We start from the raw sequence: 24,573 nt of genomic DNA, 5'->3' as shown, positions 1-24,573 counted from the left end.
TGTAGCTGAAAGCTATTAAAGAGCAGATTCTCCTGCTCCAAATACTGCATTCTGGAAGAGGGAAGTAAGCTCTTCCAGTCTTAGTGAAACTGTTCTCTGACGTCTTTCTCATATATACCCTGGTTTCCCCATGGGGGCCACGCAAGACCCAGGGCATTCTGGAAGAGGGTGCTGGGGTCTTCTGGTCTTAGTGAAGCTGTTCTCTGGTGTCTGTCTTATATACCCTGGTTCTCTGATGGGACCACACAAGACCCAGAGAAGGCAAACACTTCCACTGGCAGACCTGTGGCAGATTCTTCTCTCCTCCAGCCCCAAGATGATATTGTATTTGCAAGATTGTTTCCTCCCTGAGAATTGGCTTAACACTTTGCCGTTATTCAAATAGGCTGAGATGGGGTGTGTCTCATCCGCTCAGGGGGCAAGCCCAGACAAGCCCAGACAAGACCAAGCTTTCTTTACATTCAGAGACTATCTGGACTCTCAGACGCATATGCAACTCAAAAACCACCTACCACCAGTACCCATAAACACACACACACACACACACATACACTGAGCCCAGCCTCCTCAAGTGCACACACCCAGCCTTTATCTTTGTGTGCACACTTTTGTGCATGCTTAGTCTTTTATGTGCACCGACCATTACTCTGTCAAATAAAAAACAAATCTGAATTTAGCAAGGGGAGACTTTATTCAAAAAGACTATTGCAAGGAGGGTAGAATAGGACTATCCTGTCACACACACCCATGTGAAGAGAGTCCACCAACAGGCTTTGTGTGAGCAACGAGGCTGCTTATTTCCCTTGGGTGCAAGTGGACTGAGTCCAAAAAGAGTGTCAGCAAAGGGAGATAGGGGTGGGGCAGTTTTATAGGATTTGGGTAGGTAGTGGAAAATTACAGTTAAAGGTGGTTATCTCTTGGGGGCAGGGGCGGGGTCACAAGGTGCGGTGGGGAGATCATGAGACTCATTGTCCAGGAGAAGGAATGTCACAAGGTTGATTGATTGATTAGTTGGGGTGGGGTAGGAACAAATCACAATAGTGAAATGTCCTCTTTTGTGGTTCTTGAGTTGCTCCAGGCCATCTGGATGTATACGTGCAGGTCACAGGGGTTATGATGGCTTAGCTTCAGCTCAGAGGCCTGACATTCCTGTCTTCTTATATTAATAAGAAAAACAAAACAAAATAGTGGTGAAGTGTTGGGGTGGCAAAAAGTTTTTGGGGGGGTGGTATGGAGAGATAATGGGTGATGTTTCTCAGGGCTGCTTCGAGTGGGATTAGGGGTGGCGTGGGAACCTAGAGTGGGAGAGATTAAACTGAAGAAAGATTTTGGGGTAAGGGATGATATTGTGGGGTTGTTGGAAGGAGCATTTGTCATATAGAATGATTGCTGATGGCCTGGGTGTGGTTTTGTATGAATTGAGAAACTAAACGGAAGACACAAGGTCTGAATAAGAGAAGGAGAAAAACAGGTATTAAAGGACTAAGAATTGGGAGGACCCAGGATATCCAGCTAGAGAGTGCCCAAGGTGGTTCAGCATAATTATTTGCTTGATTGGCGAGTTTCTGGGCTCTGTCCTTGAGTGTTTTTATGTTGTCATATACCAGGCCAGATAGATTTAGGTAAAAACAACAGTCTTCATTTAAAAATATGCAGAGTCTTCCTTTTTCAGCAGTGAGCAAGTTCAGGCCTATTCCTGTCTTCTTATATTAATAGTAAGAAAAACAAAACAGTAGTGAAATGTTGGTGTCATAAGGGGAACAGGAAGCTGTTCGGTCCCATATGCAAATTGATTTTTGGGAGTAAGGAAAACTAGTGTCCATGTGCCTGTCCAATTAACAGCTAAACACATGTAGGTGGAGGAGGCACGAAGGAAAAAGAGACCTTGTGTAAGGCAAAACTGGAAATGTAAAGTGAAAAGATGACAGGATGTACTAAAAGAGTTATCTTCATATGGCTGGGAATCTGGAGTAGGCAAGAGAAGGTTAGCAGCCCGGTGAATTTCCTGTCTAGCCTGCTGGAGGACTGGAAGTTAGCCGCCTAGAGGGCTGGTGTCTAGGATGAGGTTGGGGCCCAGCAAGAAAGTGCGTCCATATAAAAATTCAAAGGGACTGTACCCTGCGGCCTCTCGAGGACAGGCCCTAATTCTGAGGAGGGCAAGTGGTAGAAGTACTTAAGTTGGAGGCTGAGCTTGGTGAGGTGTGTTTTTAAAAAACCATTCATCTGTTCTACCTTTCCTGAAGACTGAGGACGGTAAGGGGTATGAAGTCTCCACTGAATACCAAGAGCCTGAGAAACTGCTTGGGTGATTTGACTAATAAAGGCGGGACCATTGTCAGATTGAATAGAAGCAGGGAGGCCAAATCGGGGAATTATATCTGTTAGAAGGGAAGAGATGACTGCAGTACCCTTTTCGGAGCTAGTGGGAAAAGCCTCAACTCATCCGGTGAAGGTATCGACCCAAACCAGGAGATATTTACATTTACGGACATGGGGCATATGAGAAAAGTCAATTTGCCAATCTTGTGTCGGAGTAAATCCACGAGCCTGATGCATAGGAAAAGGAGGAGGCCTGAGAAAGCCTTGGGGGCTGGTGGCATGGCAGACAGAGCATTGAGAGGTGATGGTCTTAAGGATGGATTTCCACAGAGGGAAGGAGATGAGGGGCTGTAGGAGGCGAGCCAGAGACTTGTATCCCACATGGAGGTGGTCATGAAGGGAAGAAAGAATGAACTGGGCTTGTGAGGCAGGAAGAATGAATTTTCCATGATTTAAGAACCACTTGCCCTGAGTTGGAAAAGACTGGTAGAGCAGGTTTTCAGAAGAAGAGTAGGTGGGAGTGATAGAGGAGAAAGAAAAATACTGGCCCCCTGGAGCGGGGGCTGGAATATTGGCAGGTGTGGAGGCATCGGCTATTTCTTTTGCTGTCCTGTCGACATAGGCATTTCCTTTTGCAATAAGATCAGTAGGTTTCTGGTGTCCTTTACGATGAATGACTCCAGCCTTGGGCGGCAGGAGAGCAGCCTTAAGGAGGGCCTTTATTAGGGAGGCATTGATCATGGAAGAGCCTTGTGTGGTAAGGAAGCCTCTTTCAGCCCAGAGGGCAGCATGGTTATGGAGGATGTGGAAAGCATATTGGAGTCAGTGTAAATGTTACTGTGCATTCTGTTAGCAAGAGAGAGCGCACGAGTTAAAGCAATTAGTTTGGCTTGTTGGGAAGTGGTGGAGGGAGGAAGTGCAGCAGCTTCGAAAATAAAGGTGTGGGACACGACATCATATCCAGCTTTAGCTGGTGAAAATTGATTGGGTTTAGAAGCACTGCCATCGATAAACCAAGTGTGGCCTGGGTTTGGAACTGGAAGAATAGAAATCTGAGGAAAGGGGGAAGATGCTATGTGTGTTAGGGAAACAGTCATGTGGTTCAGGACTTGTGTAAACGAACCCAGGTTTGGCTGCTCATCATTTGAAAGCCAGACTCAAGAGACAAGGATTGGAGGAAGGAAACGCAGGTTTAATCAGACAGCCAGCAGACTGGGAAGATGGGAGACTATAGTCATAAAGATCATCTTAAATTTTAAAATCTTACCATAGGGATTTTACAGGAAAGCTTGGTATTGATATAGGAGTTAAGAAGAAATTACTTAGGCAGATAGGGAGATATGGGGGTCCTCGGTAAGGTCTTCCTCTTAATGAAAAGCAGCCCCCAAATCATTTTCTTCTCTAACAAAGAGCAGCCTGTAAAATCGAGTGGCAGACATAGACAAAAAAGCTAGAAGTTTGCACAGGTGAATGCTGGCAGTTGTGCCAATAGGAAGAAACTACTCGGGAATAGGCATGCTCAAAATGGCAGCTCCATCTTCTCTTCTCTTTGCCAGCCACATGTACAGTAAGAGGCAGACAAGATGGCACTGACCAAGCAGAAAGCCATTTGCATGATAAGATTAGGGTGGGGCAACCAGCCTTCCCCACGCACCATGTAAACATCAAACCAGGTCGAACCAATCTGTGGGCCTTACATAAGTCAGACACCTCCTTCTCAAGCCTGCCTGTAGAATCTGATGAGGTCCACCACTTTTTCCTTTTCAGACACCTCTCTCTCGAAAGAGGGAGAGAGCTGCTCCTCTTCCCTCCTTTCTTCTGCCTATTAAACTTTCTGCTTCTTAACCCATTCCATGTGTGTGTGTCCATATTGTTAATCTTCTTGGTGCAAGAGGACGACTCCCAGGTATTTACCCCAGACAACGATGCCACTTCAGTATGGGAGATGTGGAGTAGAATGGTGCACGGTATGGGGTCTGTGTGTCTTGTTCCAATGGCTAACTTGGGTTGTCGTCTGTTCAGGGGTCTGGTTGGTATTATCTTGACTTTGGCCAAATGATGGTGGACTAACCATTAGTATTAGTGGCTCTCCCTAAGTGAAAGGATTCTGTAATCAGGGCTCCTGATTTGCCTGGTTTGTTTTAAGATTAGCCTCTGGAATTTCTCAAGGAAGTGCCTAATTAGATAAGCATGCATTGCCAGAAGGGAGTATCTAGAGAGGGAAGGAATGAAGAGGTGAGAGGAGAGGAGGGTCATTAAAAGTATATATGTGCGTAGATAGATAGATAGATAGATAGATAGATAGATAGATAGATAGAGATATATTTATAAATAAATGAATATACACACATATATAATGTATATATATATATATATATATATATTTTTTTTTAGAGGGAGTCTCACTCTTGTCGCCCGGGTTGGAGTGCAGTGGTGCAATCTCGGCTCACTGCAACCTCCTCCTCCCGGGTTTAAGCAATTCTTGTGCCTCAGCCTCCCAAGTAGCTGGGATTATGACTCCCACCACCACACCCGGCTAATTTTTTTGTATTTTTAGTAGAGGCAGGGTTTCACCATGTTGGCCAGGCTGATCTTGAACTCCTGACCTCAGGTGATCTGCCCACCTCAGCCTTCCAAAGTGCTGGGAATGCACGCAGGAGCCACTGCACCCGGCAATTAAAATGTTTTTAGGCTGGTCCAAGTGCAGTGGTGTTTACAACTAATTGTTCACAACCAGTTACATATTTCTTTGTTCCTTCTCCACTCCCACTGCTTCACTTGACTATCCTAATAAAAAAATTAATAAATAAAATATATTTTTAAACTGAAGTCTCCAGTTATGAAATCCCCACCATCAAACTCCATTCCATTTCTATGGAAAACAGGTGATGCATCCATTCTGGCTACTTCCTGCTGAAAAGGGGCATAATTAGGCAGCCATGGGGTAGAACCTATCCACCTGGAGTTGAAAGGATTCACAAGTCCCTGGGCTTACACAAGAGAATCTTCTGGGAAGGGCAGAGCAAGGTGGCCAAATAAAGAGTGCCACCAATCATCCCTCCAACAGGAGCACCAAGTTTGACAACTAGCTACACAAAGGGAGTGCCTTCCTAGGACCCAAAAATCAGGTGAGCACTCACAGTGCCTGGTTTTGACTTCATATCGCTGAAAGAGGCACTGAAGAGGGAAGGAAAGACAGTCTTGAATTGCCAATGCCACCCCTCCCCCACCCCCCCAGCAGCAACCATGTGGACAGAGAGTCTGTGAGTTGGGAGGGGGAAAGCGCAGCAATTGTGAGGCTTTGCATTGAATTCACTGCTCGCTTGTCACAGCAGAAAGCGGAACCGGGCTGTCCCCAGCTGACCCATCCATAGCGGAAGCAGTTGGACTGGCCCTAACCAGAGTGGAATCACCCATTTCAGTGGTCAGGGCTTGAGTTCCAGCAAGCCTTGCCACTGCAGGGTGGAGTGCTCTGGGTCCCTAAGTGAATTTGAGGGAAAGTGATTCAGTCAGAAAGAAAAGGTTGTCAATGAGCAGTAAGAAATCATCTGAAGGTACAACACTCACTGGTAATAGTAAGTACACAGAAAAAACACAGAGTATTATAAGACTGTAGCTGTGGTGCATAAAGGACTCTTATCTTAACTAGAAAGACTAAAAGATAAAACAATCAAAAATAATACCTACAACAGCTTTTCAAGACACAGACTGTGCAATAAGATATAAACAGAAACAACAAAAAGTTAAAAAGCAGAAAGGCAAAGTTAGAGTTTTGTTTTGTTTTTTGAGATGGAGTCTCGTACTGTCACCCATGCTGGAGTGCAGTGGTGCAATCTCAGCTCACTGCAACCTCCACCTCCCAGGTTCAAGCGATTCTCCTGCCTCAGCCTCCCGAGTAGCTGGGATTACAGGCACCCGCCACCACACCCAGCTAATTTTTTGTATTTTAGTAGCAACGGGGTTTCACTATGTTGGCCAGGCTGGTCTTGAACGTCTGACCTCATGATCCACCTGCCTCAGCCCCCCAAAGTGCTGGAATTACAGGCGTGAGCCACTGCACCCTGCCTGCAAAGTTAGAATTTTTACTAGTTTTCTTTTTGCTTGCTTGTTTGTTTATTTATGCAAGCAGTGTTAAGGTGTTATCAGCTTAAAATAATGGTTATAAGATAGTATTTGCAAGCCTCATGGTAACCTCAAATCAAAAAACATACAATGGATACAAAACAAATAAAAAGCAATAAATTAAATTAAACCACCAGAGAAAATCACCTTCACTAAAAACAAGATAGGAAAGAAGGAAAGGAAGACCAGAAAGCAAACTAAAATGCCAGAAGTAAGTCTTTACTTATGAATAATAACATTAAATGTAAATGGACTAAAGTCTCCAATCAAAAGACATAGGGTCACTGAATGAATTAAAAAAAGAAACAAGACCCAATGATCTGTTGCCCACAAGAAACACACTTCACTTATAAAGATACACACAGACTGAAAATGAAGGGATGGAAAAAGATATTCCATGCCAATGGAGACCAAAGAAGAGCAGGAGTAGCTATACTTAGACAAAATAAGTTTCAAGACAAAAACTATAAGAAGAGACAAAGAAGGTCATTATACAATGATAAAGGGATCAATTCAGCAAGAGAATATGGCCATTGTTAATATATATGCACCCAACACTGGAGCACCCAAATATAACAAGCAAATACTATTAGAGCTAAAGTGAGAGATAGACCCCAATACAATAATAGCTGGAAACTTCAACAACCCGCTTTCAGCACCGGACAGATCTTCCAGCCAGAAAATCAACAAAGAAACTTCAGAATTAATGTGCGCTATAGAAAAAATGAACCTAATAGATATTTACAGAACATTTCTTTCAACAGCTACAGAATAAACGTTAAATAAAGCTGCAGAATAAACATTGAAAACAGCTGCAGAATAAACACCTTTTCCTCAGCACTTGGATCATTCTTAAGGATGGACCATATGTTAGGCCACAAAACAAGTCTTAAAATATTCAAAAAACATTAAAATAATATCAAGCATCTTCTCTGACCACAATGAAATAAAACTAGAAATCAATAACAAGAGAAATATTGGAAAGTATACAAACACAATGGAAATTAAACAATACACTCCTGAACAACCAGTGGGTCAATGAAGAATTAAAAAATAAATTCAGAAATTCCTCAAAACAAATGATAATGAAAACATGACATACCAAAACCTATGGGGTACAGTGAAAGCAGTACTAAGAGGGAAGCTTTAGCTATAAGCACCTACATCAAAAAAGAAGAAAAACTTAAAATAAACACACTAACAATGCATCTTAGAGAACTAGAAAAGCAAGAGCCAACCAAACCCAGACTCAGTAGAATGAAAGAAATAATAAAGATCAGAGCAGCCGGGTGTGGTGGCTCACGCCTGTAATCCCAGCACTTTGGGAGGCTGAGGCGGGCAGATCACGAGGTCAGGAGATCAAGACCATCCTGGCTAACATGGTGAAACCCCGTCTCTACTAAAAATACAAAAAATTAGCCGGGCATGGTGGCAGGTGCCTGTAGTCCCAGCTACTCAGGAGGCTGAGGCAGGAGAATGGCGTGAACCCGGGAGGCGGAGCTTGCAGTGAGCCGAGATGGCGCCACTGCACTCTAGCCTGGGTGACAGAGAGAGACTCCATCTCAAAAAAAAAAAAAAAAAAAGGAAGCCTCTGGGAAAGCCAGTCTTGCATTCCCATACATAGCGTGCAACAGCAATACAGTCCAGGGTAGAAGAATAAAGCTATCCCTATAATCATGGCTAAAATCACGAGCAAATTTTTCCATCTGGAGGGACCTTATCCAAACCATGAGGAGAGTCATTGATTTAAAGATATTGTGGGGCCGGGCATGGTGGCTCACCTGTAATCCCAGCATTTTGGGAGGTTAAGGTGGGTGGATCATTTGACGTCAGGAGTTTCAGACCAGCCTGACCAACATGGTGAAACCCCACCTCTACTAAAAATACAAAAAAAAAATTAGCTGGGCATAGTGGGGCTATAAGTGATAGTGAATAAGTCTCACGAGATCTGATGGTTTTAAAAACAGGAGTTTTCCTGTGCCTGTAGTCCCAGCTACTCAGGAGGCTGAGGCAGGAGAATCATTTGAACCCAGGAGGTAGAGGTTGCAGTGAGCCGAGATCACATCACTGCACTCCAGCCTGGGCAACAAGAGTGAAACTCCTCAAAAAGAAAAGAAAAGAAAAGAAAGCTGGGTGCGGTGGCTCACGCCTATAATCCCAGCACTTTGGGAGGCAGAAGCGGGTGGATCATGAGGTCAGGAGATCGAGACCATCCTGGCTAACACAGTGAAACCCCGTCTCTACTAAAAATACAGAAAATTAGCCTGGCATGGTGGTGGGCGCCTGTAGTCCCAGCTACTCAAGAGACTGAGGCAGGAGAATGGCGTGAACCCGGGAGGCAGAGCTTGCAGTGAGCCAAGATCGCACCACTGCACTTCAGACTGGGTGACAGAGCGAGACACCATCTCAAAAAAAAAAAAAAAAGAATAGAATAGAATAAAATAGAAATATTACTATTAAGCCCTATAGATCAAAAGTTCTTTTCAGGCCAAAAAGGCACACAAGCTTGCAATTTCCGTAAACCAGCCAGATCTAGCGCATGGTCAGTGGTTTCTTCGTCAGGAAAAAGTTACTGAAATAAGTCTCTTGCCTAATTAAAGCCATAGTTATGGCTGGTGGTCAGTTAGCATCCAGTGGAGCTGCAAAGTGCTTTAACGTTGCTTATCTAGAGGCAAATGCTTGTTTGGCTGCTTGGGAAAAAGAAAAACTTTGTGGCATTTAGAACATAGTTTACTTCTTTTTTTTAGATGGAGTCTCACTCTGTCATCCAGGCTGGAGTGCAGTGGTGTGATCTCGGCTCACTGCAACCACCGTCTCCCAGGTTCAAGCGATTCTCCTGCCTCAGCCTCCCAAGTAGGTGAGAGTACAGGCGCATGCCACCAACCTGGCTAATTTTTTGTATTTTCAGTAGAGATGGGGTTTCCCCATGTTAGCCAGGATGGTTTTGATCTCCTGACTTCATGATCTGCCCACCTCAGCCTCCCAAAGTGCTGGGATGAACATAGTTTACTTTTTAAGTGAAGGAGTGTGTAACTTAACCTTTGCTGGCGTGGTCTTAGGTTCTGTTTATAATTTGGTATCTTTTTTTTTTTTTTTTTTTTTTGAAACAGGATCTTGCTCTGTCACCCAGGATGGACTGGAGTGGCACAGTCATAGCTCACTGTAGCCTCGAACTCCCAGGCTCAAGCTATCTTCCCACCTCAGTCTCCCAAATACCTGGTGTAGGAGATTGGTCAGGGTGGTGGGAGAAATTATAAAGATAGAGTTATAGGAAATAGACGCAAACTTTCTTGGAAGGCCGGGTGGTTTGCATCACTTCAGTAAAAGATTTGGCTGGAGGCAGCTGAATTCTCTTAAAAGCTTAGGGCGTAGATACATAGGAATGTAGAGGAGTTTATCTAAGTAGCTTGTTTACTCATGTGGTCCTAAGACTGACCTTTGATCATCTGCGGGTGCATGAGTGCTCTCTACTCAGGAGGTCAGCAATGTTAATTACCCTCCAGTGGTGTTTACTTGAGACCTTTGTCATTTAATCTGTACTAAATAAATGCAAACTTCACCGGCTTATCGAGGCCAATGCTGTGGACTCAGGCAGCAGAGCCCCTTAGCCACACTGACAGGCAAAATGTCTGTGTCAGCGTACGTCTTTCATCCATCACTGGGTCAGGGTCCACAGGTCGGACCTGGCAACCTGATACTACAGGTGCACGCCACCATACCTGGCTTAATTTGCTATCTTATTGTTACAGAAAGCCTGTTCTGTCTTGTGATTTTTATTTGACCATTAATGGTGGTCAGTTTTTGTGTCTAAACCACAAAAAGAAGGTATGTCTGGCCTCCCATCCCATTATGTCTGGGAACTAAGTTTTTAAGGTTTTTTACAGGGGCTTCCCTTCCCTTGGCCAAGGAGGGATCCATTCTGTCAGTAGCAGTGGGAAGAGGGAGCTTGGGATTTAATTATCAGTTTACATTCCCCCTTTTTTTGGTCATTATATGCCAGATGCAGCATCGATGGCCAAACTTCTGTTTTGTCCCATATTATTGCTGGGGTGGTGTGTCTGCCTACCCAGGCCCAACATGTCCCTCGGTGGGACCCCATGCCCAAGGGATTTGGAGTCAAAATGTTTATAGCCAACTAAATGTTCCAGGCCAGATGGGAATGGTGGTGGGCAGGTTCTCATTAACCCTGGGAACCCTTTAGGTAACATGAGAGCCAAAAATCAAATGCCAAAAGGTGAGGTTATAAAATTGGCATCTATTTAAGTTCTATGCATTGAGCTACTGTAATCTTGGTTGTAGTTACATGCTTGTAGTAATTAGCTATACAAAACATAAGCATTTTCCTAAAACCATTTAAGCTAAGGAATTTAGAGACTTTCAATGTGCTGCAAGGCTATTTGTAGTCTTTTTAGTAATTCCTCCTAAGGTGGCTGATAAAATTGTTTATATAATTGGCATCATTTTATTACTGGGAGCACTATACCCAGAAGGCTTTGTCACCAGGTGATATTGTTTGGCTGTGTCACCACCCAAATCTCATCTTGAATTCCCACACATTGTGGGAGGGCCTGGTGGGAGGCAATTGAATCATGGGGGCAGGTCTTTCACATGCTGTTCTCATGATAGTGAATAAGTCTCATGAGATCTGATGGTTTTAAATACAGGGTTTCCCTGCACAAGCTATCTTTTTGCCTGCTGCCATCCATGTAAGACGTGACTTGCTCCTTCTTGCCTTCCTTCATGATTGTGAGGCTGCCCCAGACACGTGGAACTGTAAATCCTTTTTCCTGTATAAATTACCCAGAATTGGGTCTGTCTTTACCAGCAGCATGAAAACAGACTAATACACCAGGTATCTGGATATCTTTCCATAATTTTTGTTTAATTCTATGGAGAGCAAAACTTTTTATGGTTGGGATGGATGGAGAGAGGCAACATAGTAGCCCAAGACACAGTCTTATTTTGGCAGATGTTTGGGCATCTGTGTGCCCATGCTTGAGTAGGAGGGTCTGAAATAATTCTATCCATCAAATTTGGCCCTTACAATCTCACATGCCCACCTCTTATGTGACAGTCCCTGAGCCTAGAGGGAAGGGGCTTATACAGTTTTAGCAGCAGGCCATCAGCAATGAAAGCACATAAGTCCCAGTGAGATTCTAAATAGTTTTTAAATTTCAGAGATATCAGGCCAGGCATGGTGGCTCATGCCTGTAATCCCAGCACATTAGGAGTCTAAGGTGGGAGGATCACTTGAGGTCAGGAGTTCAAGACCTTCCTGGCCAATATGGTGAAACCCCATCTTTACTAAAAACACAAAAAATTAGCTGAGTGTAGTGTCAGGCACCTGTAATCCCAGTTACTTGGGAGGCTAAGGCAGGAGAATCACTGAACCTAGGAGGCAGAAGTTGCAGTGAGCCAAGATTGCACTACTGCACTCCAGCCCAGGTGACAGAGTGAGACTCCATCTCAACAAAAAAAATTACTGCACAGCAAAAGAAACTACCAACAGAGTGAACAGGCAACCTACAGAATGGGAGAAAATTTTTGCAATCCACCCATCCAACAAAGGGCTAATATCCAGAATCTACAAAGAACTTAAACAAATTTACAAGAAAAAATCAAACAACCTCATCAAAAAGTGGGTGAAGGATATGAACAGACACTTCTCAAAAGAAGACATTTATGCAGCCAACAGACACATAAAAAAATGCTCATCATCTCTGGCCATCAGAGAAATGCAAATCAAAACCACAATGGGATACCATCTCACACCAGTTAGAATGGTGATCATTAAAAAATCAGGAAACAACAGGTGCTGGAGAGGATGTGGAGAAATAGGAACACTTTTACACTGTTGGTGGGACTGTAAACTAGTTCAACCATTGTGGAAGACAGTGTGGTGATTCCTCAAGGATCTAGAACTAGAAATACCATTTGACTCAGCCATCCCATTACTGGGTATATACCCAAAGGATTATAAATCATGCTGCTATAAAGACACATGCACATGTATGTTTATTGCGGCACTATTCACAATAGCAAAGACTTGGAACCAACCCAAATGCCCATCAATGATAGACTGGATTAAGAAAATGTGGCACATATACACCATGGAATACTATGCAGTCATAAAAAAGGATGAGTTCATGTCCTTTGTAGGGACATGGATGAAGCTGGAAACCATCATTCTGAGCAAACTATCACAAGGACAGAAAACCAAACACCACATGTTCTCACTCATAGGTGGGAATTGAACAATGAAAACACTCGGGCACAGGAAGGGGACTGTCACACACTGGGGCCTGTCATGGGATGGGGGGAGGGGGGAGGGATAGCATTAGGAGATATATCTAATGTAAATGACGAGTTAATGGGTGCAGCACACCAACATGGCACATGTATACATATGTAACAAAACTGCACATTGTGCACATGTACCCTAGAACTTAGAGTATAATAATAAAAGAAAAGAAAAGAAAAAGAAAAAAAAGTTAGCCTGGTATGGTGGTGTGCACCTGTAATCCCAGTTTCTGGGGAGGCTGAGGCATTAGAATTGCTTGAACCTGGGAGGCAGGGGTTGCAGTGAGCCAAGAGCATGCCAATGCACTCCAGCCTGGGTGACAGAGAGACTCTGTCTCAAAAAAAAAAAAAAAAAAAAAATGAGAGTTGGCTAGGTAAAGGATAGAAAGTATCAAAGAGAGAAAGGAAGGGAGTTCCTGACTGCAGGAACACCACTGGGCAATAGCTGGGAAGTGGGAAGGAGAAGCCAAAGGAGGCTAATGTGGATGAGGAAGAGGGTGGTGCAATATCCTTCTGAAGAACTAGGCAGAGACTTGTTCACTCAAGATCTTACAGGACTCCTGAGGCACCATCTTCATGGTTGGCAGAGAAGTTGAGTCTGTAGACCCTGACAAAATCTGACTGGACCAGGGATCAATGGCTAGGTCAAAGATTGTCCAATAGGATCACTCCAGTTTGGATGGTAACTAATCCAGCCAATCAGCTCTCCCCTGGCATGCGTTCCACTGTCCATGGTTCTGAAGTATCTTTGCAAAATAAGACTGGTGATCCCAATCAACAGGTTGGCCACATAACTCTGTATTAGTTAGCTACTGCCGTGTAACAAATCATCACAAACTTAGTGGCTTGAAACAACACTCATTCATTATTTTCATGGTGTCTTCATCAGGAATCTGGGCAAGATTTATATGGATTCTATTCTCAAGGTTATACAATCAAGGAGTTGACCAAGCTGTGTTTTCATCTGGAGACTGGGGAAGAATTATGTTCAAACTCATTAGTGTTGTTGGCAGAATTCAGTTCCTTGCAGTGTAGAACTGAGGCCCCTGTTTTTTTGGCTCATTGTTAGCCAGGGATCACTCTGCTCCTAGAAGATGTTCTTGGGTTTTTGTCATGTGGCCCTTACCACCTTTAAAGCCAGCAATGACAGGTCAAATCCTTCTCAAGGTCTGAATCTCTCTGGCTTCTGACTTTCTTGATATTTGACTTCTACATTCAGATTTATAGAGTTTGTGTGATTAACTCAGGCTCACCTAGACAATTTCCCTTTGATAAATTTAAGGCCAATTGAAGAAGTGGCTCAATCTGCAGTGTGGTGCAGTGCTGAGGAGCTGAGGCCATGGCCACCTCAATGCCAGACTGTCCAGTGAGCAGCATGGCCAAAGCCATCAGCCAGAGCAGCCTTGGAGCAGAAGCAGCAGCTGCCAACGTTTGCAAAGCCCAGATGAGCTGGCCTTGGCATTGTCGATGCCACTGAACAGGTTGAAGGAGGAAGACAAAGAGCCCCTCATTGAGCTCTGGGTCAAGGCTGTCAGTGATGGTGAAAGCACAGGAATCTGCCTTCTTTCCCAGAGATTCCTCATGATTCTTTAGCTCAAAGGAGTTGTCTTCAGTGTCACAACTGTTGATCTGAAAAAGGAAACCTGCAGATCTGCAAAACAAGGCTCCTGGGAACCACCCACCCCTTATAACTTTCAACAGTGAAGTCAAATAAGATTGAGGAAGCTCCTGAAGAAGTCTTATGTCCTCCCAAGTACTTAAAGCTTTCACCAAAACACCCAGAATCAAATACTGCTGGAATGGACATCTTTGCCAAATTCTCTGCATAGATCAAGAATTCAAGGCCAGAGGTTAATGAAGCATGAGTGAAGTGTCTCTTAAAAACCCTGCAGAAAATGGTGATTATTAAAAAGTCAAGAAACAACAGATGCTGGTGAGGTTGCAGAGAAAAAGAAACGCTTTTACACTGTTGGTGGTAGTGTAAATTAGTTCAACCATTGTGGAAGACACTGTGGTGATTCCTCAAAGATCTAGAAGCAGGAAAAACATTTGACCCAGCAATCCCATTAGTGGGCATATACCCAAAGGAATATTCGTCATTCTGTTATAAAGATACATGCACGCATATGATCACTACAGCACTACTCACAATAGCAAAGACATGGAATCAACCCAAATGTCCACCAATGATAGACTGGATGAAGAAAATGTGGTACATATACACCATGGAATACTATGCAGCCATAAAAAGGAACAAGATCATGTCTTTTGCAGGGACATGGATGGAGCTGGAGCAGTTATTCTCAGCAAACTAACACAGGAACAGAAAATCAAATGTCGCATGTTCTCATTTATAACTATGAGCTGAACAATGGACACAGGGAGGAGAACAACACACAATGGGGCCTGTCAGTGGGGCAAGGAGAGGAAGAGCATCAGGAAGAATAGCTAATGAATGCTGGGCTTAATACGTAGGTGATGGGTTGATCTCTGCAGCAAATCACCATGGCACACATTTACCTATGTAGCAAACCTGCACATCCTGCACATGTACCCTGGTAGCTAAAAAAAAAGTTAAAAAAAAAAAACTGCAAAAACTTATGAATATCTGAATTCTCCTCTCCCTGATGAAATTGATGAAAATAGCATGCAGGACACTAAGTTTTCCACACATAAATTTCAGGATGGCAATAAAATGGCATTAGCTGATTGCCATCTGCTGCCCAAACTGCATATTGTCAAAAAAAAAATCACAACTTTGATATTCCAAAAGGAATGACTGGCCAGGCACGGTGTTCATGCCTGTAATCCCAGTACTTTGGGAGGCCAAGGTGGGTGGATCACTTGATGTCAGGAGTTCTAGACCAGCCTGGCCAACATGGTGAAACCCATTTCTACTAAAAATACAAAAATTAGCCAGGCTTGGTGATGGGTGCCTGTAATCCCAGCTACTTGGAAGGGTGAGGCAGGAGAATACCTTGAACTCGGGAGGCGGAGGTTGCAGTGAGCCGAGATCATACCACTGCACTCCAACCTGGGTAATAAAGCGAGACTCCATCTCAAAAATAAATAAATAAATAAAATATAGAAAAAAAAAAAGGAATGACTGGCATCTGGAGATACCTAACGAATGCAAGTAGTAGGGATATGTTCAACAATACCTGTCCCAATGATAAAGAGATTGAAATAGCGGCAGAAACAGTTAATGTAGTAATGTAACCAAAAGACTCACCAAGTAAACTTGCATTTATGACAGAGATGTCTTCGTGTCTTCTCCTCAAAATATGCTTTTCCTAACAGACCACTCCTCTTCCTTTAGAGTACAAATTGTATTTAGCACGAACATGAGTTATTCAAGGATTAGGATCAAGGACAGACAAGGTATAGAAGTTATCTTAAAAATAAACACTCCTGGCTAGGTGTGATGGCTCATGCCTGTAATCCCTTGGGAGGGCAAGACAGGTGGATCACCTGAGGTCAGGAGTTCAAGAGCAGCCTGGGCAACATGGTAAAACCCCATTTCTGGTAAAAATACAAAAATTAGCAGGGTGTGGTGGCACACGTCTACATCCCAGCTACTTGGGAGGCTGAGGCAGGAGGATCGCTTGAACCCAGGAGGCAGAAGTTGCAGTGAGCCAAGATCATGCCACTGCACTCCAACCCGAGCGATAAACCAAGACTCCATCTCAAAAAAACAAAAACAAAAACAAAAAAAAGGAAAGAAAAGAAAAAAGAAACAAACAAACAAAAAAACACTACTGGAGGGTGCAATGGCTCATGCCTATAATCCCAGGACTTTGGGAGGCCAAGACAGGCAGATCAACTGAGGTCAGGAGTTCGAGACCATCCTGGCCAACATGGCAAAACCCTGTCTCCACTAAAAACACAAAAATTAGCCAGGCGTGGTGGCACATGCCTGTAGTCCCAGCTACTTGGGAGGCTGAGGCATGAGAATCTCTTGAATCTGGGAGGCAGAGGTTGCAGTGAGGCAAGATCATGCCACTGCACTCCGGCCTGGGAGACAGAGTGAGACCCTGTCTCTAAATAAATAAACAAATACATTAATTAAATAAATTTTTAAAAAAAACACTCCTGGCTGGAAACAGTGGCTCATACCTGTAATCCCAGCACTTTGGGAAGCTGAGATGGGAGGAGTGTTTGAGCCCAGGTGTTCAAGACCAGCCTGGGCAACATAGTGAGACCTCATTTCTACAAAAAATTTTTAACAATTAGGTGGGTGTGATGGCATATATATGCACACACATACACACTCCTAAGCAGTATTATTTTAAAGTCCTTTTACTCTACCTACCTCCCTTACCCATGTCCCTCTCTCCTCTAATTTGGAGACACTCTATCACTAACTTTTCACTTGGGAAGTAGTTTGCCATCTCTGAGGAGTCCTCACCATTGTGTCTGTTTCTTGTGCATGGATGGCAGAACTTTTGAGGTGCAATTTTTGTTTTTGTTTTGTTTTTGCTTTTTTTTTTTTTTTTAGACAGAGTCTCACTGTGTCACCCAGGCTGGAGTGCAGTGGAACGATCTTGGCTCACTGCAACCTTTGCCTCCCAGGTTCAAGTGATTCTCCTGCCTCAGCCTCCCAAGTAGCTGGGATTACAGGCACCTGCCACCTTCCCCAGCTAATTTTTGTATTTTTAGTAGAGACGGGGTTTCACCATGTTGGCCAGGCTGGCCTCGAACTCCTGACCTCAGGTGATCAGCCCACGTTGGCCTCCCAAAGTGCTGGGATTACAGGCGTGAGCCACCGTGCCTGGCCTAGGTGCAATGTTTAACTGTTAAAATAGTAGCCATGGCTGGGTGCAGTGGCTTACGCCTATAATCCCAGCACTTTGGGACGCTGAGGCAGGCATATCACTTGAGCCTCTGACTTTGAGACCAGCCTGGAAAACATGGCGAAACCCCATATCTACAAAAAAAAATACAAAAATGAGCCACACGTAGTGGCACCCGCCTGTAGTCCCAGCTACTCAGGAGGCTGAAGTGGGAGGATTGCTTGAGCCAAAGAGGTTCAGGCTGCAGTGAACCATGATCCTGCCATTGCACTGCAGCCTGGACGACCCTGTCAAAAAAGAGAAAAAACAAAAACAGTAGCCACAACTTCATCAGGCAGCCCCAAACTGGTGCATAATGGGTGGTAAGAAGAATATTTACATATATTTAGGAATTTTGTAACATTTAGTAAGACTATAAGAAATAATTGCTACTGTATCCAAAATATTGTTTCAATTTCCTCTATGCTGTATAAGTACTAAAGAATATTACCACCACAGAAGAGAGCCTCCTACAAAAAGTCACTATGGATTTTGCTTTGTAGATAGCTTTTTTTTTTTTTTTTTTTTTGAGACAGAGTCTCACTCTGTCACCCAGGCTGGAGTGCAGTGGCGCGATCTCGGCTCACTGCAAACTCCACCTCCCGTGTTCACACCATTCTCCTGCCTCAGCCTCTGGAGTAGCTGTGACTACAGGCGCCTGCCACCACGCCCGGCTATTTTTTTGTATTTTTAGTAGAGACGGGGTTTCACTGTGTTATCCAGGATGGTCTCGATCTCCTGACCTCGTGATCCGCCCACCTCGGCCTCCCAAAGTGCTGGGATTACAGGCTTGAGCCACCACGCCCAGCCTGTAGATAGCTTTTTACTTTTGCCTAAAAGCATTTATCCTTCATACCAATTGTAACATCCGACACTATGTGGAAACAAAGTTTAGTAGAGGGAGGGAGGATTTTCTCAAGACCTTCCTCAAGCATGTTATTCTTATAAGAGAAACTGATGGGCACTTGATACTCTGTCTCAATATGTTCGTTGTATGTATTTTGCCCCCTGCCACTTACTTGGAACATTATTGCTTTCTTTATTTTAAAAAGCTCATTTTTGAAGCAATTATCAAACTTGCTATTTGTACATCTTTTGAGCAACACTACACAAACTGATATCTAGTTGATTTAGCTATAGCAGTACAATGATTAGTAATATAAAAATTAACACTTATGAAAATTAACCTAAGGAAGCGTGGGTTTGTCAAAATATCAAGGAAATTTTTGTTTCTAAAGCATATTTAACACACATGATCTAAAGAAGGCATTACCATCCTATATTAAAAACAAGATAAGTGCCAGGCATGGTGGCTCACACCTGGAATCCCTGCACTTTGAGGGGCCGAGGCGGGTGGATCACTTGAGGCCAGGAGTTTGACATCAGCCTGGACAACGTGGTGAAACCCCATCTCTAGTAAAAATGCAAAAATTCGGCCGGGTGCAGTGGCTCATGCCTGTAATCCCAGCACTTTGGGAGGCCAAGATGGGTGGATCACTTGAGGCCAGGAGTTCAAGACCAGCCTGGCCAACATGGTCAAACCCCATCTCTACAAAAAAATACAAAAATTAGCTGGATGTGGTGGCGTGCGCCTGTGATCCCAGCTACTTGGGAGGCTGAGGCAGGAGGATCACTTGAACCTGGGAGGCAGAGGTTGCAGTGAGCTGAGATCACACTGCTACACTCCAGCCTGGGCAACAGAGAGAGATTATGTCTCAAAAATAAATAAATAAATTAGTTCAGAAATTACAGTGAAAATACTGCCACTGAATCTGGAAACCTAAATATTGTGGAGATAACTGGGTACCAGGGTATCCATTAAAATAAATAAATAATTTTTAAAAATTTTAAGAGCTCTAACAGTTTGGCATGTTGCCTCAATCATGGACCAGAAAGTGACCTACACCAAATGAAGTTGGAATATCAGAACTACCTTGGTACACAAAGAAGGGAAGGGATATAGCAGTTAGGATACAAGGCTGGGCACAGTGGCTCACACCTGTAATCCCTGCACTTTGGGAGGCCGAAAGATCTCAGCTCACTGCAACCTCCGCCTCCTGGGTTCAAAAGATTCTCCTGCCTCAGCCTCCTGAGTAGCTGGGATTACAGGCATGCGCCACTGCACCCGGCTAATTTTTGTATTTTTAGTAGAGATGGGGTTTCACCAAGTTGCCCAGGCTGGTCTCAAACTCCTGACCTCAGGGGATCCACCTGCCTCGACCTCCCAAAGTGCTGGGATTACAGCCACAGCGCCTGGCTTAGGGACTAACATTTAAATCAGCAGACTTTGGGTAAAGTCCCTGGGAGATCCTCCATAATGTGGGTGGGCCTCAACCAATCAGTTGACGGCTTTAAGAGAAAAAGACTGAAATCCTCCACAGGGAGAAGGAGTCCTGCCTCTAGTCTCTGATTTCAGATTCAACAACTCTCCCCGGGGTCTCCAGCCTGCCCTGCAGATTTCAGACTTGCCAGCCCCATCAATCATGTGAGACAATTTCTTTTTATTTCTTTTTTTCTTTTCTTTTTTTTTTTTTTTTTTTTTTTTTTGTATTTTTAGTAGAGACGGGGTTTCACTGTGTTAGCCAGGATGGTCTCGATCTCCTGACCTCATGATCCGCCCGCCTCGGCCTCCTAAAGTTCTGGGATTACAGGCGTGAGCCACCGGGCGCGGCCATGAGAGGAAATTTCTTAAAATCTCTCTCTCTCTCTTCCCTTCTCTAACCCCCTATGTGTGCATATCCACAGGGGTTACACAGTCTGTTGCAGCTACTGAACTCTGCTATTGCAGCATGAAGGCAATTATAGACATTACATAAACAAATGATCATGGCTGCATTCCAATCAAACTTCACTTACAAAAACAGGCAAGGAGGCCGGGCACAGTGGCCCACGCCTGTAATCCCAGCACCTTGGGAAACCAAGGCAGGTGGATCACTTGAGCTCAGGAGTTCGAGACCAGCCTGGGCAACATGGCAAGATCCCATCTCTACAAAAATAAAAATAAAAAACTAGCCGGGCATGGTGACACATGCCTGTAGTCCCAGCTACTTGGGGAGCTCAGGCAGGAGAATTGCTTGAGTCTGGGAGGTCGAGGCTGCAGTGAGCCATGATCACGCCACTGCACTCCAGCCTGGGTGACACAGTGAGAGCATGTCTCAGAAAAAAAAACAGGCCGTGGACTAGATTTCACCTGCTAGATTTGACTCTAAAATATAAACTGCTTGAGAGCAGAAACTAGTCTCTCTTTCTTTTTATTCCGAATCATTGACCTAGAAAAATGTGGGCATAGCTGGTGCAGTGGCTCACACCTGTAATCCCAACATTTTGGGAGGCTAAGGTGGGAGGATTGCTTGACCCCAGGAGTTTGAGACCAGGCTGGCCAACATGGAGAGGCCCCTGTCTCTACCAAAAAGTTTAAAAAAAACAAAAAAATTAGTTGGGCATGTTGGTGTGTGCTTTTAGTCACGCTACTTGGGAGGCTGAAGTGGGAGGATTGCTTGAGCCTAGGAAGGAGGTCGAGGCTGCAGTGAGCCATGATCATGCCACTGCACTCCAGCCTGGGTGACACAGTGAGACTCTATGTTAAAAAAAATAATAAAAATGTTTAAAAAAAGAAAAGAGGACTGCTGATTAGTTGATGTTTTATACCCCCAAGGGCTAATGATAGCATTTGATCTGCTTAAAACATGGGCCAAAGGACAGAGCAAAGCTCACCCGACCAGTCCTGTGTTTCTTTCTAAGAAATCGCCTTCACAAATGCCCCAAGACTCCCTCCTGTTTCTCAAATCCTCTCACACTGCATGGGGAATTTCCCAGAACTTCCCTGGCCTCTGAGCCTGTGGTTTCCTCTGGCTTTGTTTCTTAACCTCGATCTTGTCAGATTCATCATAAATGAAACTTCTAAATCATACCCACAAGGGAGACGAGAGGGGAAATCGGGAGACAGAGGAAGAGATAGGGAGAGATTGAGAGACGGAGAGCTAGAGATAGAGAAGTAGAGAAAGAAAGATAGAGAAATAGGGGATACAGAGATATAGAGAGATCAAGAGATAGATTGAAATAAAGAGACAGAGGTAGAGACGTGAAGAAAAAGACAGAGATAGATAGAGATGGAGATATAGAGATAGAGATACAGATGGACAGATAGACATAGAGAGAGAGCTACAGATAGAGATGGAGATACAGAAATAGAGAGATACAGACAGAGATTGAGATAGAGAGATTGAGATACAAAGAGAGATACAGAGAGATAGAAAGAGATAGAGATGGAGGGATAGAGATAGAAAGATAGGTAGAGATAGAAAGAGGTGAGATAGAGACAGAAATAGGTAGAGAAACAGATAGAGATAGAGAGATAGAGATGGAGAGAGACAGAGACAGAGATGAAGAGATCGAGAGATTGAAATAGAGAAATACATAGAGATAAAGAGATAGAGAGAAAAAAGGAAGAAAAAATAACAAAAATAGAGAAAATAAAAAACAAAATTTAAACATATTTTAAAGAGATAGAGATAGAAAGATAGAGAGATATAGAGAGACAGAGATAGGGACAGAAAGGGAAAGAGACAGAGAAAGAGAGAGAGAGAGAGATGAGGAGAGCAAATGATAACACAAGCAGGCCCGAATATTAACTGGGGAATCTGGGTGAAAGACACAATGGGTATTCCTTGTACACTTTTCATTCATGTAACCTTCCTTTTTGTTTTGTTTTGAGACAGAGTCTGTCTCTGTTGCCAGGCTGAGGTGCAGTCTCTATCCTGGGCTCACGCAGCCCTCCCACCTCAGCCTTCCAAAGTGCTGACATGACAGGCATGCGCCACCATGCCCGGCCTACTTTGCTTTACATTTGAAGTTATTTCCCTAAAACAGTCTTCTAAAAGAAGCTCATTCTATAGGCTATCTTAAATTCTTCCCTTGTCACTAATTTCTCAAGCCACTCATGCCGCTAGATTCACTCCCATGATTAAAAATAGCCCTTGTAAAATCACCCTGTGACTCCCATGGTTCAAACTCCAGTAAATGTTTTCAGTTATCTTTTAATTTTTTTTTTTAATGTGTGGGAATGTGTGGGTTCCACATGAGACCAAATTTTAGAGAAGAACAAAAACTGAGCCACAGAGTCTGCCCGGATTTACCGGGCTGGGTTTACTTTTGTTTTGTTTTGTTTTGTTTGAGACAGTCTCAGTCTGTCACCCAGGCTGGAGTGGAGTGATGCAATCTCGGCTCACTGCAACCTCCACCTCCCAGGTTCAAGTGATTCTCCTGCCTCAGCCTCCCAAGTAGCTAGGATTACAGGCACCTGCCACCAAGCCTGGCTAATTTTTTGTATTTTTAGTAGAAATGAGGTTTCACCATATTGGACAGGCTGGTCTCGAGCTCCTGACCTCAAGTGATCTGCCTGCCTCAGCCTCCCAAAGTGCTGGGATTACAGGCATGAGCCACCTTGCCCAGGCTGGGTTTACTTTTAACTCATAGCTAAGGTAGAAATGGCTGAGCAAAAGCAACTGAAGAGAGAATGAGCTTCTCCATGATTCTTTTTTACAAAAGTTTATTCTTGAGGGGGAGAATGAAGAGAGGCTGATTAATGGGTACAAATACACAGTTTGATAAAAGAAGTAAGACCTAGAGTTTGTTAGCTCAATTGGGTGTCTATAGTTTACAAGAATCTATTGTCTCGTTGGGTGTGGTAGCTCACACCTGTAATCCCAGCACTTTGGGAGGCCCAGGTGGGCAGATTACTTGAGGCCAGGAGTTCGAGACCAACCTGGCCAACATGGTGAAACCCCATCTCTACTAAAAATACAAAAGTGAGCCAGGCATGATGGCGGACATCTGTAGACCCAGCTACTCGGGAGACTGAGGCAGGAGAATCACTTGAACCTGGGAGGCAGAGGTTGCAGTGAACTGAGATCGTGTCACTGCACTCCAGCCTGGGCAACACAGTGAGACTGCCTCAAAAAAAAATTGTTTAAGATAAAAAACATAAATAAATAAACTGGGTCTGTGACCACAATATGTTGCTGCAATCAGGACCATTGCAATAAAATAAAACACTCAACTACTATGAAGCCGTCGCCTGGCCCAGGTCTCATAGAACTGGCAGCTGTCATTGCCTCCTCTGCATCTCACTCATGTTAATGATCTGTTTCTGCCACAACCGCACTGTCACTCGCCGTCAAGTGTCAAATAAAGAGGACCCTTCATTAGATTATCCTTTTATTAGGCCGGGCGCGGTGGCTCACGCCTGTAATCCCAGCACTTTGGGAGGCCAAGGCGGGCGGATCATGAGGTCAGGAGATCGAGACCATCCTGGCTAACACAGTGAAACCCCGCCTCTACTAAAAATACAAAAAAATTAGCCGGGCGTGGTGGTGGGCGCCTGTAGTCCCAGCTACTCGGGAGGCTGAGGCAGGAGAATGGAGTGAACCCTGGGGGGCGGAGCCTGCAGTGAGCCGAGATCGTGCCACTGCACTGCAGCCTGGGCGACAGAGCAAGACTCCGTCTCAAAAAAAAAAAAAAAAAGATTATCCTTTTATTTCAGAGGGAACTACATTAAAAGATTTAATTTATGATATGACAATATCAGGCTCTGGATCAGGTCTACCATTGCTTGTTCAGAGAACAATTGTGAAAACTATTGTTGTTACAGGAACGCTGGCAAAGGTGGATGTGAAGAATTTTGGCGAGGAAAGCGGCGGGGAGAAGTTGTCATTAAGATATTCCCTTCTTGCCTGGGCACGGTGGCTCACGCCTGTAATCCTGACACTTTGGGAGGCTGAGGTGGGTGGATCACTTGAGGTCAGGAGTTCGAGACCAGCGTGGCCAACATGGTGAAACCCCATCTCTACTAAAAATACAAAAATTAGCTGGGCGTGGTGACGCAAGCCTGTAATCCCAGCTGCTTGGGAGGCTGAGACAGGAGAATTGCTTGAACCCGGGAGATGGAGGTTACAGTGAGCTGGGATGACACCACTGCACTCCAGCCTGGGCAACAGAGGGA

The 24,573-nt window shown here is 44.2% G+C and overlaps 1 pseudogene; it reads left to right on the top strand.

Annotated features, from left to right (window-relative positions):
* Positions 1 to 10,066: 10,066 nt before the first annotated feature.
* Positions 10,067 to 15,520, top strand: LOC112206428 (chloride intracellular channel protein 4-like; annotated as a pseudogene).
* Positions 15,521 to 24,573: the final 9,053 nt, after the last annotated feature.

Source organism: Pan troglodytes, chromosome 20 (assembly GCF_028858775.2).
Source record: "Pan troglodytes isolate AG18354 chromosome 20, NHGRI_mPanTro3-v2.0_pri, whole genome shotgun sequence".
Lineage (NCBI taxonomy): Eukaryota > Metazoa > Chordata > Mammalia > Primates > Hominidae > Pan > Pan troglodytes.
The sequence above is the reverse complement of the archived record's forward strand: the minus strand, read 5'-3'. Positions and strand labels throughout refer to the sequence as shown.